The sequence below is a fragment of the Sorex fumeus genome, unplaced genomic scaffold, assembly GCF_029834395.1.
Source record: "Sorex fumeus unplaced genomic scaffold, SorFum_2.1 ptg000183l, whole genome shotgun sequence".
Lineage (NCBI taxonomy): Eukaryota > Metazoa > Chordata > Mammalia > Eulipotyphla > Soricidae > Sorex > Sorex fumeus.
The window spans coordinates 3,285,115-3,302,410 of record NW_026606240.1 but is presented as its reverse complement, the minus strand read 5'-3'; positions in this window follow the sequence as shown (position 1 = coordinate 3,302,410).

Sequence of the window (17,296 nt, the reverse complement as noted above, 5' to 3'; positions counted from 1 at the left end):
CATCGGCCCTGAGCAGAGCCAAGCACCGGGCCGTGCGCGGGGCTGCCCAGGTGCGTGGCCCAGCCCTCGCCCGCGGGTGCCGCGAAGCTAAGCCCTGGTGTCGGCATCGGCCCGGAGGGGAGCCGAGAGCTGGGACGGTCGCGGGGCTACCCGGGCCCGCGCCCCGTCCCTCGGCCGGCGGGTGCCGCGGAGCTATACCCCGGGGTAGGCAGCGGCCCGGAGCAGAGCCGAGGGCCGGGCAGGGAGCGGGGCGACCCGGGCACGCGACCCGGCCCTCCGCCAGTTAGTGTCGCGGAGCTAAGCCCCGGGGTCAGCAGCGGCCCGGAGTGGGGTCTGGGCAGGGAGCGGGGCGACCTGGGCGCATGGCCCGTCCATCCGCTGGCGCGTGACTCGGAGCTAAGCCCCTTGGTCGTCAGCGGCCAGGAGCGGGGCCAAGGGCCGAGTCGGGCGCGGAGCGTCCCGTGAGCGCGGCACGTACCTTGCCCGCGGGTGCCGCCGAGCTAAGCCCCGGGGTCGGCAACGGACTGGAGCGGGGCCGAGAGCCAGGATAGGCATGGGGCGGCTAGGGCGTGCGGCCCAGCCCTCACCCGCGGGTGCCGCGAAGCTAAGCCCCGGGGTCGGCCGCGGCCCGGAGTGGGGTTGAGGGCCGGGCCGGGCGTGGGGCAGCACGGGCCCACGGTCCGGCCCTCCGCTGGCGGGTGCTGCGGAGCTAAGGCCCGGAGTCTGCTGCGGCCCAGAGAGCGGCCGAGGGTCTGGACGGGTGCGGGGCGGCCCAGGAGCGCCGACTGGTCCTCCGCCTGCGGGTGCCGCGGAGCTAAGACCCAGAGTCGGTAGCAGCCCGGAGTGGGGCCGAGGGCCAGGTCAGGCGCGGGGCGGCCAGGGCGCGCGGCCAAGCCCTCAACCGTCGTGTGCCGTGGAGCTAAGCTCCGTGGTCGGCAGAGGCCCGGAGCGACACCATGGGACGGGCCGGGCGCGGGGCGGCCCGGGCACGTGGCCAGGCCCTCTGCTGGCGTGTGCCGCGGAGCTAAACCCAGGGGTCGGCAGCGGCCCGGAGTGGCGTCGAGGGACGGGACGGGCGCGGGGCGGCCAGGGCGCGCGGAACGGCCCTCACCCGCGGGTGCCGCAGAGCTAAGCCCCTGAGTCAGCATTGGTCCGGAGGGGGCCGACGGCCCGGCAGGGCGCGGGGCGGCCAGGCCGCGCGGCCCAGTGCTCGGCTGGCAGGTGCCGCGAAGTTAAGCCCCGGGTTCGGCAGCGGCCCGGAGCAGGGCTGAGGGCTCTGCCGGGCGAGGGGCTACCCGGGCGCGTGGACCGGCTCTCCGCCGGCGGATGCCGCGGAGCTAATTCCTGGGGTCAGCAGTCGCCCGAAGGGGGCCGAGGGCCGTGCCGAGCCCAGATCGGCCCGGGAGCGCGGCCCGGCCCTCCGCTGACGGGTGCTGCGGACATAAGCCCCGGGGCTGGCCACGGCCCAGAGTGGGGCCGAGGGCCAGGTCGGGCGCGGGGCTGCCCGGGCGCGCAGCCAGGCCCTCCGCCGTCGTGTGCCGTGGAGCTAAGCTCCGTGGTCGGCAGAGGCTCGGAGTGGCGCCAAGGGACGTTCCGGGCGCGGGGCGGCCCGGGCGCGCGGAACGTCCCTCGACCGCGGGTGCCGCGAAGCTAAGCACCTGGGTCGGCAGCGACCCGGACTGGGGCCAAGGGCTGGGCCGAGCGCGGGGCGGTCCGGGCGCGCCGCACTGACCTCGCCCATGGGTGCCGCGGAGCTAAGCCCAAGGGTCGGCCGCGGCCCGGAGGTGGGCAAGGTCCTGGCACGGCGCAGGGCGACCGGCGCGTGGCCGGGCAGGGTGTGGGGCGTCACCAGTGTGAGGCCTGGCACTCAGCCCGCCGGTGCCATGGAGCTAAGTCCCAGGGTCGGTAGCGGCCCGGAGCGGCGCCGAGGGTCGGGCCAGACGCGGGGCAGCCTGGGCACGCGTCCAGGCCCTCTGCCGGCGTGTGCCGCGGAGCTAAAACCCGGGGTCCGCAGCGGCCCGGAGCAGCGCGGAGGGATGGGCCGGGCGCGGGGCGGGCCAGGCGCGCGGAACGACCCTCACCCTCGGGTGCCGCGGAGCTAAGTCCCTGGGTCGGCAGCGGTCCGGAGGGGGCCGATGTCCGGGCAGGGCATGGGGCGGCCAGGCCGCGCGGCCCGGCCCTCAGCTGGCAGGTGCCGCGGAATTAAGCGCTGGGGTCGGCAGCGGCCCGGAGCGGGCTTGAGGAACAGGCCTGGTGCGGGGCGGCCCGGGCGCGCCGCACTAACCACACCCACGGGTGCCAAGGATCTAAGCCCAGGGTAGGCAGCGGCCCGGAGAGGGGCCGAGGTCCGGGCCGGGCGAGGGCGGGCCCTGGCGCGAGGCCTGGCCCTCCGCCTGTGGTGCCGCGGAGCTATGCCCCGGAGTAGGCAGCGGCCCGGAGCGGGGTTGAGGGCCAGGACGGAAGCGGCCGGCCCGGGTGTGTGGACCGGACCTCCGCCGGCGGGTGCCGCGGAGCTAAGCACCGGGGTCAGCAGCGGCCCGGAGTGGGGCCAAGGCCTGGCCAGCTGCGAGGCAGCACCGGCGCACAGCCGGGCAGGGCGAAGGGTGGCCCCGGGGCGAGGCCCGGCCCTCGACCCGCGGGTGCCGCGGAGTTAAGCCCCAGGGTCGGCAGCGGCCCAGAGCGGGGCCAAGGGCCGTGCCGGGCGAGGGGCTACCCTGGTGCGTGGACCGGCTCTCCGCCAGCGGGTGCCTCGGAGCTAAGCCCCGGGGTCCGCAGCGGAACGGAGCGGGACTGAGTGCCGGGCAGGGCACGGGGCGGCCCAGGTGCGCGGCCCGGCCCTCCGCCATTGTGTGCCGCGGAATTAAGCCCTGGGGTCGGCAGCGGTCCGGAGGGGGCCGAGGGCCGTGCCGGACGCAGGTCGGCCCGGGCGCGCGGCCTGGCCCTCCGCCGACGGGTGCCGCGGAGCTAAGTCCCGGGGCCGGCCACGGCCCGGACCGGGGCCGAGGGCCGGGACGGACATGGCCGGCCCGGGCGTGTGGACCGGCCCTCCGCCGGCGGGTGCCGCGGAGCTAAGCACCGGGGTCAGCAGCGGCCCGGAGTGGGGCCAGGTCCTGGCCGGCTGCGGGGGCAGCATCGGCGCACGGCCGGGCAGGGCGCTGGGCGGTCCCAGGGCGAGGCCCAGCCCTCAACCCGCGGGTGCCGCGTAGTTAAGCCCCGGGGTCAGCAGCGGCCCGGAGTGGGACCAAGGGCAGTGCCGGGTGAGGGGCTACCCCGGTGCGTGGACCAGCTCTCCGCCAGCGGGTGCCTAGGAGCTAAGCCCCGGGGTTGGCAGTGGCCCGGAGCGGGGCTGAGTGCCGGGCAGGGCACGGGGTGGCCCGGGTGCGCGGCCCGGCCCTCCGCCGTTGTGTGCCGCGGAATTAAGCCCTGGGGTCGGCAGCGGCCCGGAGCGGGCCCGAGGGACGGGCCGGGCGCGAGGCGGCCCGGTCGGATGGAACGGCCCTCGCCCGCGGGTGCCGCGGATCTAAACCCCGGGGTTGGCAGCGGCCCGGAGCGGGAACGAGGGCCGGGCCGGGTGCGGGGCCGCCCGGGCTCGCGGCCCGGCCCTCTGGCGGCGGGTGCCGCGGAGCGAAGCCCCGGGGTCAGCATCGGCCCAAAGCGGGGCTGAGGGCCGGGCCGGGCGTGGGGGGACCTGGCGCGCGACCCAGCCCTCCGCTGGCGGCTGCTGCAGAGCTACGCCCTGGGGTCAGCAGCGAACCGGACTGGGGCCGAGGGCCGGGCCAGGCGTGGGGCGGCCCGGGTGCGCCGCACTGACCTCGCCTTTGGGTTCCGCGGAGCTAAGCCCAAGGGTCGGCCGTGGCCTGGAGCGGGGCGAGCGCCTGGCACGGCGCGGGGCGGCCCGGCGCGTGGTCGAGCAGGACGTGGCACGACACCAGTGTGAGGCCTGGCACTCGGCTCGCGGGTGCCGCGGAGCTAAGCCCCAGGGTCGGTAGCAGCCTGGAGCGGGGCTGAGGGCCGGGCCAGGCGCGGGGCGGCCCGGGTGCGCGGCCAGGCCCTTCGCCGGCGTGTGCCTCGGAGCTAAACCTGGGGGTCGGCAGCGGCCCGGAGTGGCGCCGAGGGACGGGCCGGGCGTGGGGCGGCCCGAGCGCGAGGCCTGGCCCTCCGCAGGTGGTGCCGCGAAGCTATGTCCCGGAGTCGGCAGCAGCCTGGAGCGGTGCCAAGGGCCGGGCCGGGCACGGGGCGGCCCGGGCGCGCGGAACGGCCCTCACCAGTGGGTGCCGCGGATCTAAGCCCCGGGTTCGGCAGCGCCCCGGAGAGGGGACGAGGGTCGGGACGGGAGCGGGGCTGCTTGGGGGCGCAGCACTGTCCTCCGCCGGCACGTGCCCTGGAGCTAATCCCCGGGGTCGGCTGCGGCCCAGAACGCGGCCGAGGGTCGGGACGGGAGCGGGGCTGCTCGGGGGTGCGGCACTGTCCTCCGCTGGCACGTGCCGCGGAGCTAAGCCCCGGGGTCGTCAGCGGCCCAGAGCAGGGCCAAGGGCCGGGCCGGGCGCGGTGTGTCCTTGGTGCGTGGCCCCGCCCTCGGCTCTCGGGTGCCGCGGAGCTAAGGCCCGCGGTCGGCAGCGGCCCATAGCGGTGCCATGTCCGAGACGGGCACAGGGCCCCACCGGCGCGTGGCCCGGCCCTCCGCTGGCGGGTTCCTCCGAGCTAATTTCCGGGGTCGGCAGCGCCCCGGAGCGGGGCCGAGGGACGGGCCAGTCACCGCTGGCCCTGGCACGCAGACTGACCCTCCATCGTCGGGTACCACGGAGCTAATCCCCGGGGTCGGCAGCGGTCTGGAGCAGGGCCAAGGGCTGGGCCGGGCTTGGGTCGGCCCAGCACGCGGTCCGGACCTCCGCAGTTGTGTGCCACGGAGATAAGCCCCAAGGACAGCAGCGGCCAGGAGCATGGCCGAGGGCCGGGCCGACCGCAGGGCGGCACAGTCACGCGGCCCGGCCCTTGGCCGGCAGGTGCCGCGGAGCTAAGCCCCAGGGTTGGTAGTGGCCCGAAGCGGGGCCAAGGGCAGGGCCGGGTGCGGGTCAGACCGACGCGCGCCCCGGCCCTCCGCCGTTGTGTGCCGCGGAGCTAATCCCCGGGGTCGGCAGCGGCCCGGAGCGGGGCCGAGGGCTGGACCGGGCGCAGGGCAGCCCGGGCGCATGGCCCAGCCCTCCACCGCCGGGTGCCGCAGAGCTAAGCCCTGGGGTTGGTAGCAGCCGGGAACGCGGCCTTGGGTCGCGATGGGAGCAGGGTGGCTCGGGCACATGGCCTGACCCTCGGACCGTCGGTGCCGCAGAGCTAAGCCCCGGGGTCGGCAGCGGCCCGGAGCGGGGCCGAGGGCCGGGCCGAGCATGGGGCGGCCCGGGTGCGAGGCCTGGACCTCGGCCGGCGGGTGCCGCGGAGCTAAGACCCGGGGTATGCAGTGGCCCGGAGCGGGGCCGATGGCCAGTCCTGGCACGGCGCGGCCAGAGCGCGCCACCTGGCCCTCGCCCGCGGGTGCTGCGGATATAAGCCCCGGGGTCAGCAGTGGCCCCGAGCGGGGCCAAGGGCCGGGCAGGCGCTGGGTGGCCTGGGTGCACGGCCCGGCCCTCTGCCGGCATGTGCTGCGGAGCTAAGCCCCGGGGTCAGCAGCGGCCTGGAGCGGGGTCGAGGGCCGGGCCGGGCGCTGGGCAGCCTGGGTGCGTGACCCGGCCCTCCGCCGTCACGTGCTGCTGAGGTCAGCCCAGGGTTCGGCAGCAGCCCAGAGCGGGGCCGAGGGCCAGGCAGGGCGCGGGGCGATCCGGGCACGCAGCCAGGCCCTCTGCCGGTGGGTGACATGGAGCTAAGGCCCGGGATCGGCTGTGGCCCGGAGCGTGGCCGATGGTCGGGAGAGGCAGGGGCGGCCAGGGCTCGCTGCCCGGCCCTCGCACTGTGGGTGCCACGGAGCTAAGACCCGGGTAGGCCGCGGCCCGACGCGGGGCAGAGAAGTGGGCCCGTCGCGGCCCGGCCCTCGGCCCGTGGGTGCTGCGGAGCTAAGCTCCAGGGTCGGCAGTGGCCCGGAGTGGGGTCGAGAGCCATCCCAGGCGCGGGGCTGCCCGGGCTCTCGGCCCTTCCCTCCACCGGCGGGTGCCGCGGAGCTATACCCCGGGGTTGGCAGCAGCCCGGAGCAGAGCCGAGGGCCGGGCAGGGAGCAGGGCGACCCGGGCACGCGACCCGGCCCTCCGCCAGCGCGTGTCACGGAGCTAAGCCCCGGGGTCAGCAGCGGCCCGGAGTGCGGTCTGGGCAGGGAGCGGGGCGACCTGGGCGCACGGCCCGTCCATCCACCGGCGCGTGACTCAGAGCTAAGCCCTGGGGTCGTCAGCGGCCAGGAGCGGGGCCGAGGGCCGGGTCGGGCGCGGAGCGTCCCATGCACGCGACACGTTCCTCGCCCACGGGTGCCGCCGAGCTAAGCCCCGGGGTCGGCAACGGACTGGAGTGAGGCCAAGAGCCAGGACAGGCGTGGGGCGGCTCGGCGTGCGGCCCGGCACTCGCCCGCAGGTGCCGCGGAGCTAAGCCACGGGGTCGGCAATGGCCCGGAGTGGGGTCGAGGGCCGAGCCGGGCGTGGGGCGGCACGGGCGCGCGGTCCGGCCTTCCGCCGGCGGGTGCCGCGGAGCTAAGGCCCGGAGTCTGCTGCGGCCCGGAGAGCGGCCGAGGGTTGGGAGAGGCAGGGGCGGCCAGGGCTCGCGGCCCGGCCCCCGCACTGTGGGTGCCATGGAGCTAAGACCCGGGTAGGCCGTGGCCCGACGCGGGGCAGAGAAGTGGGCCCGTCGCGGCCCGGCCCTTGGCCCGTGGGTGCTGCAGAGCTAAGCTCCGGGGTCGGCAGTGGCCCAGAGTGGGGTCGAGGGCCATCCCAGGCGCGGGTCATCCCGGGCTCGCGGCCCTTCCCTCCACCGGCGCTTGTGGCGGAGCTAAGCCCCGGGGTTGGCAGCGGCACGGAGCCGGGCCGAGGGTCAGGTCGAGCAGGGCGTGGCGCGACACCACTGTGAGGCCTGGCACTCGGCCCACGGGTGCCGCGGAGCTAAGCCCCAGGGTCGGTAGCGGCCCGGAGTGGGGCCGAGGGCCGCGCCCGGCGCGGGTCAGTCTGGGCGCGCGGCCAGGCCCTTCACCGGCGTGTGCCGCGGAGCTAAACCCCAGGGTCGGCAGCGGCCTGGAGCGGGGCCGAGGACCGGGCCGGGCACGGGTCGGCCCGGGCGCGCGGAACGGCCCTCGCCAGCGGGTGCCGCGGATCTAAGCCCCGGGGTCGGCAGCGGCCCGGAGCGGGGATGAGGGTCGGGTCGGGAGCGGGGCTGCTCGGGGGCGCGGCACTGTCCTCCGCTGGCACGTGCCGCGAAGCTAAGCACCGGGGTCGTCAGCGGCCCGGAGCGGGCCCGAGGACGGGCCGGGCACGGTGGATCCTTGGCGCGTGGCCCCCACTCAGCCCGTGGGTGCTGCGGAGCTAAACCCCGAGGTCGGCAGCTGCCCAGAGCAGGGCCGAGGGGCGGGTTCGGGCGCTGGGTGGGCCCGGGCGCACGGCCCGGCCCTCTGCAGACGGGTGCCGCGGAGCTAAGCACTGGGGTCCGTAGCAGCCCGTAGTGGGGCCACGGCCGAGACGGGCGAGGGGGCCTACCGGCGCGCGGCCGGCCCTCCGCCGGCGGGTGCCGCGGAGCTAAGCCCCGGGGTCGGCAGCAGCCCGGAGCGGTGCAGCGGGCCCGGTTGTGTGTGGGGTGGCAGAGGCGCGCGGCCCGGGCCTCCGCCGGCGGGTGCCTCCGAGCTAATCCCTGGGGTCGGCAGGAGCCCGGAGTGGGGCTGAGGGCCGTGCTGGGCGCAGGGCATTCCGAGCGTGAGGCCCGGCCCTCAGCCGGCGGGTGCCAAGAAGCTAAGCCCCGGGGTCGGCAGCGGCCGGGAGCGGGGCCAAGGGCCGGGCCGGGCGAGGGACGGCCCAGGCGCCCGGCCCCGTCCTCCACCGGCGTTTGTCGGGGAGGTAAGCCCTGGGGTCGGGAGCGGACGGGAGCGTGGCCGAGGGCCGAGCAAGGCGCAGGGAGGCCCGGGTGCGCGGCCCCATCTCTCGGCCCCGCGGGTGCCGTGGAGCTAAGCTGCGGGGTCGGCAGCGCACCGGAGCGGGGCCGAGGGCCGGGCCGGTCGCGGCCGGCCCTGCACGCGGACTCACCCTCCGTCGGCGGGTACCACGGAGCTAAGCTCCGTTGTCGGCAATGGTCCGGAGCGGGGCCGAGGCCTGGGCGGGACTCGGGTAGGCCTGGGTGCGTGGCCCGGCCTTCCACAGTTGTGTGCCGCGGAGCTAAGCCCCAAGGTCGGCAGCGGCCCGGAGCGTGGCCGAGGGCAGGGCAGGGCGCGGGTCGGCACGTCGCGCGGCCCTGCCCTCCGCCATTGTGTGCCGCGGAGCTAAGCCCCGGGGTCGGCAGCGGCCCGGAGCGGGGCCGAGGGCTGGGCCAGGCGCATTGCGGCCCAGGCGCGCGGCCCAGCCCTCGGCCCGCGGGTGCCGCAGAGCTAAGCCCCGGGGTCGGTAGCGGCCCGGAGCAGGGCCAGTGCCAGGCCGGGCGCGGGGCGGCTGTGGCGCAAGGCCCGGCACTCGGCCTCCGTGGGCTGCGGAGCTAAGCCCCGGGGTCAGCAGCGGCCCGGGGTGGGGCCGAGGGCCAGGCCCAGTTTCGTATGGCCTGGGTGTGCGGCCCGGCACTCGTCCCGTGGGTGCCGCGGAGTTAAGCCCCGGGGTCGGCAGCGGCCCGGAGCGAGGCCGAGGGCCGGGCTGGACGCTGGGCGGCCCAGGCGAGTGTCCAGGCCCTCCACTGGCGTGTGCCGCGGAGCTAAACCACGGGGTCGGCAGCGACCCGGAGTGGGGCCGAGGGCCCAGCCGTGCACGGGACGGCCCGGGCGTGCGGCCCCATCCTCTGCCGGCGGGTGCCGCGGAGATAAGCCTCTGGGTTGGGAGCGGCCAGGAGCGGGGCCAAGGGCCGGGCAAGGCATGGGGCGTTCCGGGTGCACGGCCCCATCTCTCGGCCCGCGGGTGCCGTGGAAATAAGCCGCGGGTTCGGCAGCGCACCAGAGCAGGGCCGACAGCCAGGCCAGTCACCGCCAGCCCTGGCACGCGGAATGACCCTCCATTGGCGGATACCGCAGAGCTCAGCCCCGGGTTCGGCAGCGACCTGGAGCGGGGCCATGGCCGGGTCAGGAGCGGGGCACCCCCCGGCTCATGGCCCGGCCCTCGGTCCGCGGGTGCCGCGGAGCTAAGCCCCGGGGTTGGTAGCGGCCCGGAGCGGGGCTAAGGGCCGTGCCTGGCACTGGGCGGCCTGGGCCCGTGGTCAGGCCCTACGCTGGCGGGTGCCGCGGAGCTAAGCCCCGGTGTCGGCAGCAGCCCAGAGCGGGGCCGAGGGCCGAGACGGGCACGAGGCAGCCCGGGCGCGCAGCCCAGCCCTCCGCCGGCAGAAGTCGCAGAGCTAAGCCCCGGGTTCGCCAGCGGCCCAGAATGCATCCGAGGTTCGGGACGGTAGCGGGGCGGCTCGGGCGCGCGGCCCGATCCTCGGACTGCGGGTGCCATGGAGCTAAGCCCCAGGGTCGGCAGCGGCCCGTAGTGCGGCCGATGGTTGGGAGGGGATCAGGGCAGTCAGGCACATGGCCCGGTCCTTCGCCGGCGGGTGCCGAGGAGCTAAGCCCCGGGGTCGGCAGCGGCCCGGAGGAAGGATGAGGGACGGGCAAGGCACGGGGCAGCCTGGGCGCGCGGCAGGGTCCTCCGCCGGCTGGTGCCGCGGAGCTAAGCCCTGGGGTCAGCAGCGGCCCGTAGCGGGGCCATGGCCGAGACGGGCGAGGGGGCCCACCGGCGCACGGCCGGCCCTCCGCCCGCGGGTGCCGCGGAGCTAAGCCCCGGGGTCGGCAGCAGCCCGGAGCGGTGCAGCGGGCCCGGTTGTGTGCGGGGTGGCAGAGGCGCGCGGCCCGGGCCTCCGCCGGCGGGTGCCTCCGAGCTAATCCCTGGGGTCGGCAGGGGCCCGGAGTGGGGCTGAGGGCCGTGCTGGGCGCAGGGCATTCCGAGCGTGCGGCCCGGCCCTCAGCCGGCGGGTGCCGAGAAGCTAAGCCCCGGGGTCGGCAGCGGCCCGGAGCGGGGCCAAGGGCCGGGCCGGGCGAGGGACGGCCCAGGCGCGCGGCCCCGTCCTCCGCCGGCGGTTGTCGGGGAGGTAAGCCCCGGGGTCGGGAGCGGACGGGAGCGTGGCCGAGGTCCGGGCAAGGCGCAGGGAGGTCCGGGCGCGCGGCCCCATCTCTCGGCCCGCGGTTGCCGTGGAGCTAAGCCGCGGGGTCGGCAGCGCCCTGGAGTGGGGCCGAGGGCAGGGCCGGTCACAGCCGGCCCTGCACGCGGACTCACCCTCCGTCGGCGGGTACCGCGGAGCTAAGCTCCGTTGTCGGCAACGGTCTGGAGCGGGGCCGAGGCCTGGGCGGGACTCGGGTAGGCCTGGGTGCATGGCCCGGCCTTCCGCAGTTGTGTGCCGCGGAGCTAAGCCCCAAGGTCGGCAGCGGCCTGGAGCGTGGCCGAGGGCAGGGCAGGGCGCGGGTCGGCCCGTCGCGCGGCCCTGCCCTCCGCCATTGTGTGCCGCGGAGCTAAGCCCTGGGGACGGCAGCGGCCCGGAGCGGGGCCGAGGGCTGGGCCAGGCGCATTGCGGCCCGGGCGGGCGGCCCGGCCCTCGGCCCGCGGGTGCCGCAGAGCTAAGCCCCGGGGTCGGTAGCGGCCCGGAGCAGGGCCAGGGCCGGGCCGGGCGTGGGGCGGCCGTGGCGCAAGGCTCGGCACTCGGCCTCCGTGTGCTGCGGAGCTAAGCCCCGGGGTCAGCAGCTGCCCAGGGTGGGGCCGAGGGCCGGGCCCAGTTTGGTATGGCCCGGGTGTGCGGCCCGGCACTCGGACCGCGGGTGCCGTGGAGTTAAACCCCGGGGTCGGCAGCGGCCCGGAGCGAGGCCGAGGGCCGGGCTGGGCGCTGGGCAGCCCAGGCGAGTGTCCAGGCCCTCCACTGGCATGTGCCGCGGAGCTAAACCACGGGGTCGGCAGCGGCCCGGAGTGGGGCCGAGGGCCCAGCCGTGCACGGGACGGCCCGGGCGCGCGGCCCCATCCTCCGCCGGCGGGTGCCGCGGAGGTAAGCCCCTGGGGTTGGGAGTGGCCAGGAGCGGGGCCGAGGGCCGGGCAAGTCGTGGGGCGTTCCGGGTGCACGGCCCCATCTCTCGGCCCGCGGGTGCCGTGGAAATAAGCCGCGGGTTCGGCTGCGCACCAGAGCAGGGCCGACAGCCAGGCCAGTCGCCGCCAGCCCTGGCACGCAGAATGACCCTCCATTGGCGGATACCGCAGAGCTCAGCCCCGTGTTCGGCAGCGACCTGGAGCGGGGCCATGGACGGGTCCGGAACGGGGCCCCCCCGGCTCACGGCCCGGCCCTCGGCCCGCGGGTGCCGCGGAGATAAGCCCCGGGGTTGGTAGCGGCCCGGAGGAAGGACGAGGGCCGGGCAAGGCTCGGGGCAGCCTGGGCGCGCGGCACGGCCCTCCGCCGGCGGGTGCCGCGGAGCTAAGCCCCGGGGTCGGCAGCAGCCCGGAGTGGGGCCGAGGGCCGAGACGGGCACGAGGCAGCCCGGGCGCGCAGCCCAGCCCTCCGCCGGCGGATGCCGCAGAGCTAAGCCCCGGGTTCGCCAGCGGCCCAGAATGCATCCGAGGGTCGGGACGGTAGCGGGGTGGCTCGGGCGCGCGGCCCGATCCTCGGACTGCGGGTGCCATGGAGGTAAGCCCCGGGGTCGGCAGCGGCCCGTAGCGCGGCTGATGGTTGGGAGGGGATCGGGGCAGTCAGGCACATGGCCCGGTCCTCCGCCGGCGGGTGCCGAGGAGCTAAGCCCCGGGGTCGGCAGCGGCCCGGAGGAAGGACGAGGGCCGGGCAAGGCTCGGGGCAGCCTGGGCGCGCGGCACGGCCCTCCGCCGGCGGGTGCCGCGGAGCTAAGCCCCGGGGTCGGCAGCGGATCAGAGGAGGGACGATGGCCGGGCCAGGCGCTGGGCAGCCCGGGTGCGCGGCCTGTCCCTCCGCTGTCAGGTGCCGCAGGGCTAAGCCCCAGGGTCGGCAGCGTCCCTGGGATGGGCCGAGGGCCAGGCCATGCACGGTGAGGCCCGGGTGCGTGGCCTGGCCCTCTGCCAACGGGTGCCGCGGAGCTAAGTCCAAGGGTCGGCAGCGGCCCAAAGCGCGGCCGAGGGTCCCGACGCGAGAGGGCCAGCCCGGGTCCGTGTCCTGGTCCTCCGCCGGCGGGTGCCGCGGAGCTAAGCCCCGGGGTCGGCAGCGCCCCGGAGCGGGACCTAGGGCCGGGCCGAGCGCGGGGCGGCCCGGGCGCGCGGCCTGGACCTCCGCCGACGGGTACCGTGGAGCTAAGCCCGGGGGTCGGCAGCGGCCCGGAGCAGGGCCGAGTCCGGGCAGTGCACGGGGCAGCCCGGGCGTGCGGCCCGGTCCTCCGCCGCTGGGTGCCACGGAGTTAAGCCCCGGGGTCGGCAGCGGCCCCGAGTGGGGCCGCGGGCCGGGCCGGGCGCAGAGCAGCACGGCCGCGCGGCCCGGACCTCCATCGGCGGGTGCCGCAGAGCTAAGTCCCGGGGTCGGCAGCAGCCCGGAGCGGGGCCGAGGGCCGGTCCGGGCCCGGGGCGGCCCGGTCACACAGCCCGGACCTCGGCCCACTGGTGCCGCGGTGCTTAGGCCAGGTCGGCAGCGGCCCGGAGCACGGCCGAGTGTCGGGACGGGAGTGGAGCGGCCCGTGCGCGCGGCCCAGCCCTTGTCCCGCGGGTGCCGCGGAGCTAAGTCCCGGGGTCTGTAGTGGCCCGGAGCAGGGCAGGGTCATTCCGGGCGTGGGGCGGCCCTGCCGCGCGGCCCGGCCCTTTGCCCGAGTGGCTGCGGAGCTAAGCCCGGGGGTCAGCAGCGGCCCGGGGCGGGGCCGAGGCCCATGCTGGGCGCGGTGCGGCCAGGGTGCGTGGCCTGGCCCTCGGCCCGCGGGTGCCGCGGAGCTAAGCCCCGGGTTCGGTGGCGGCCCGGAGCGGGGCCGAGGGCCGGGCCGGGTGCTGGGTGGCCCGGGCGCGTGGCCAGGCCCTCCGCTGGCGGGTGCCACGGAGCTAAGCCCTGGTGTCGGCAGCGGTCCGGAGCAGGGCCGAGGGCCGAGCCGTGCGCGGGCAGCCCGCGTGCGCGGCCCAGCCCTCTGCTGACGGATGCCGCAGAGCTAAGCCCCGGGATCACCAGCGGCCCGAACGCGGCCGAGGGTCGCGAAGGTAGCGGGGCGGCTCGGGCGCGCGGCCCTACCCTCGGACCATGGGTGCCGCGGAGCTAAGCCCCGGTGTCAGCAGCAGCCTGGGGCGGGGCTGAGGTCCGGGCTGGGCGCTGGGCGGCCCAGGCGCGTGGCCAGGCCCTCCGTTGGCGTGTGCCACGGAGCTAAGCCCCGAGGTCGGCAGCGGCCCGGAGCGCGGCCGAGTATCGTGACGGGAGCGGAACGGCCTGTGCGCGTGGCCCGGCCCTTGTCCCGCACATGGCCCGGTCTTCCTCCGATGGGTACCGAGGAGCTAAGCCCCGGGTCGGCAGCGGCCCGGAGCGGGGCAAGGGCCGGGCGGGGCACGCGGCGGCCCTGGCGCACGGCACGGCCCTTTGCCTGTGTGTGCCGCGGTGCTAAGTCCCGCGGTCGGCAGCGGCCCGGAGCGGGGTGAGGGCTGGTCCGGGCGCGGTGCGGTCCGGGTGCGCGGCCCGGCCCTCGGCCCGCGGGTGCCGCGGAGCTAAGCCCCGGGGTCGGTAGCGGCACGGACCAGGGCCAGGGCCGGGCCGGGCGCGGAGCGGCCCCAGCACATGGCCCGGCACTCGGCACGCGTGGGCTGCGGAGCTAAGCCCTGGGGTCTGTAGTGGCCCAGAGCGGGGCCGAGGGCCGTGTCGGGCGCGGGGCGGTGCATGCGCACGGCCTGACCCTCGGCCCGCAGTTACCGCCGAGCTAAGCCCCGGGGTCGGTAGCGGCCCGGAGTGGGGCCGAGCGCCGTGATGGGCGTGGCCAGCCCGGGCCCTTGTCCCGGGGGTGCCACGGAGCTAAGCCCCGCGATGACCAGCGGGTACCGCGGAGCTAAGCCCCCGGTCGGCAGCGGCCCAGAGCGGGGCCGAGGGCCGTGCCGGACACTGGGGGGCCCGGGAGCGTGGACCGGCCCTCGGCCCGTGGGTGCCGTGGAGCTAAGCCGAGAGGTCGGCAGAGCTCCAGAGGGGGGCCGAGGGCCGGGCGGGGCGCGCGTCGGACCCAGCGTGCGGCGGCCCCGGTGTGCAGCGGCCCAAGCGTGTGGCACGGCCCTTTGCCCGCGTGTGCCACAGAGATAAGCCCTGGGTTCGGCAGCGGACCGGAGCGAGGCCGAAGGCCGTACCGGTCGCGGTGTGGCCCGGGCACGCGGCCTGGCCGTCGGCCCGAGGTTGCCGCGGAGCTAAACCCCGGGGTCGGCAGCGGCCCGTAGCGGGGCCAGGGCCGGGCACGGGGCGGCCCCGGCGCATGGCCCGTCCCTCGGCCCGCGTGGGCCACAGAGCTAATCCCCGGGTTTGGCAGCGGCCCGGAGCGAGGCCGAGGGCCTGGCCGGGCACTGGATGGCCCAGGCGCGTGGCCAGGCCCTCCGCTGCCGTGTGCCGCGGAGGTAAGCCCCGGGGTCGGCAGCGGCCTGGAGCGGGGCCGGGGGCTGGGCCGGGAGTGGGGCTGCCCCTGCGCTCGGCCCGGCCCTTGTCCCGGGGGTGCCACGGAGTTAAGCCCCGGGGTCGGCATAGGCCCGGAGCGGAGCCCGGGCTGGGGCGGTAGCGGGGCGGCCCAGGCACGTGGCCAGGCCCGCCACTAGCGTGTGCCGCGGAGCTAAGCCCTCGGGTTGGCCCAGAGAGAGGCAGATGGCCGGACCGGGCGCTCGGCGGCCCAGGCGCGTGGCCAGGCCCTCCACTGACGTGTGCCGCGGAGCTAAGCCCCTGGGTCGGCAGCGGCCCAGAGCGGGGCCGATGGATGTGGCGGGCGCGGGGCGGCCCGGGCGAGCGGCCCGGCCCTCGGCCCGTGGGTGCCGCGGAGCCAAGCCCTGCGTTCGGAAGCTGCCCGGAGCGGGTCTGAGGGCCGTTGCGGGCGCGGCCCAGCCCTCGGCCAGCGTGTGACGCGGAGCTAGTCCCCGGGGTCGGCAGCGGCCAAGAATGCGGACAGAGGATCGGGACGGTAGCCGGGCGGCTCGGGCGCTCGGCCCAATAATCGGACCGCGGGTTCCACGGAGCTAAGCCCCGGGGTCAGCAGCGGACCGGGGCAGGGCCGAGGGCCAGTCCGGGCGCGGGGCTGCCCGGGCGCGCGGCCCGGCCCTCCGCCGGCGGGTGCCGCAGAGCTAAGCCCTGGGGTCGGCAGCGGCCCGGAGTGAAGACGAGGGTCGGGTCGGGCGCGTGGCAGCCTGGGGCCGTGGCACGGTCCTCCACCGGCGGGTGCCACGGAGCTAAGCCCCGGGGTCGGCAGCGGCCTGGAGTGGGGCCGAGGACTGGGATGGGCGCGGGCTGGCCAGGTCGTGCGGCCTGGCATTCAGCCAGCGGGTGCCGCGAAGCTAAGCCCTGGGGTCGGCAGCGGCCCGGAACGGGACTGAGGGTTGGGACGGTAGCGAGGTGGCTCGGGAGATCGGCCAGGCCCTCGGCCCGCGGTGCCGCGGAGCTAAGCCCCGGGGTCAGTAGCGGCCCGGAGCGGGGCCGAGTGCCGGGCCGGGCGCTGGGTGGCCTGGGCGCGTGGCCAGGCCCTCTGCTGGCGGGTGCCGCGGAGCTAAGCCCCGGGGTCGACAGCAGCCCGGATGAGGGACGAGGGCCGGGCCAGGCGCGGGGCAGCCCGGGCGCGCGGCCCGGCCCTCCGCCGGCAGGTGCCGCGGGGCTAAGCCCCGGGATTGGCAGCGGCCCAGAGCGGAGTAGAGGGCCAGGCCGTGCGCGGGGCGGCCTGGACGCGCGGCCTTTCCCTCCGCCGACGGGTGCCGCGGAGCTAATCCCAAGGGTCGGCAGCGGCCCGGAGCGCAGCCGAGGGTCCCGACGTGAGCAGGGCAGCCCGGGCCCGTGTCCTGGTCCTCTGCCGGTGGGTGGCGCGGAGCTAAGCCCCGGGGTCGGCAGCGCCCCGGAGCGGGACCAGGGGCCGGGCAGTGCGCGGGGCAGCCTGGGAGCGCTGCCCGGTCCTCCGCCGGCGGGTGCTGCGTAGTTAAGCCCCAGGGTAGGCAGCTGCTCGGAGCGGAGCCAGGGACAGGCCAGGAGCGGGAAGGCCCAGGCGCGTGGCCAGGCGCTCCGCTACCGTGTGCCGCGGTGCTAATCCCCGGGGTCGGCAGCGGCCCAGAGTGGGGCGGAGGGCCGGGCCGGGAGCGGGGCGGCCCGGGCGCGTGGCCCGGCCCTCCGCCGGGGGGTGCCGCGGAGCTAAGCTCCAGGGTCGGTAGTGTCCCGAGTGGGGCCGAGGGCCGTGTCGGGCGCGGGGCGGTGCATGCGCACGGCCCGACCCTCGCCCCGCAGGTGCCGCGGAGCTATGCCCTGGGGTCAGCAGCGGCCCGGAGTGGGCCGAGGGCCGTGACGGGTGCGGCCAGCCCTGGCGCGATGACCGGCCCTCTGCTGGCGTGTGCCGCGGAGCTAAGCCCCGGGTTCGGCAGCGGCCCAGAGTGGGGACGAGGGTCGAGGTGGGCGTGGGGCAGCCCGGGCTCGCGGCCCGGCCCTCCACCAGCGGGTACCGTGGAGCTAAGCCCCGGGGTCGGCAGCGGCCCAGAGCGGGGCCGAGGGCCGTGCGGGGCACTGGGCGGCCCGGGAGCGTGGACCGGCCCTCGGCCCATGGGTGCCTTGGAGCTAAGCCACGGGGTCGGCAGAGCCCCAGAGCGGGGCCGAGGGCCGGGCCTGGTGCGCAGCGCATCCGGTGCGCGGCGGCCCTGGCGCGCAGCGGCCCAGGCGCGCGGCACGGCCCGTTGCCCGCGTTTGCCACAGAGATAAGCCCCGGGTTCGGCAGCGGCCCGGAGCGGGGCCAGGGCCGGGCCAAGTGCGGGGTGGCCCTGGTGCGCGGCCCGTCCCTCGGCCCCCGTGGGCAACAGAGATAATCCCCGGTTTTGGCAGCGGCCCGGAGCGAGGCCGAGGGCCTGGCCGGGCACTGGACGGCCCAGGCACGTGGCCAGGCCCTCCGCTGGTGTGTGCTGCGGAGCTAAGCCCCGGGGTCGGCAGCGGCCCGGAGCGCGCCCGAGTGTCGGGAGGGGAGCAGGGCGGCCCGGTGCGTGCGGCCTGGCCCTTGTCCCGCGGGTGCCAC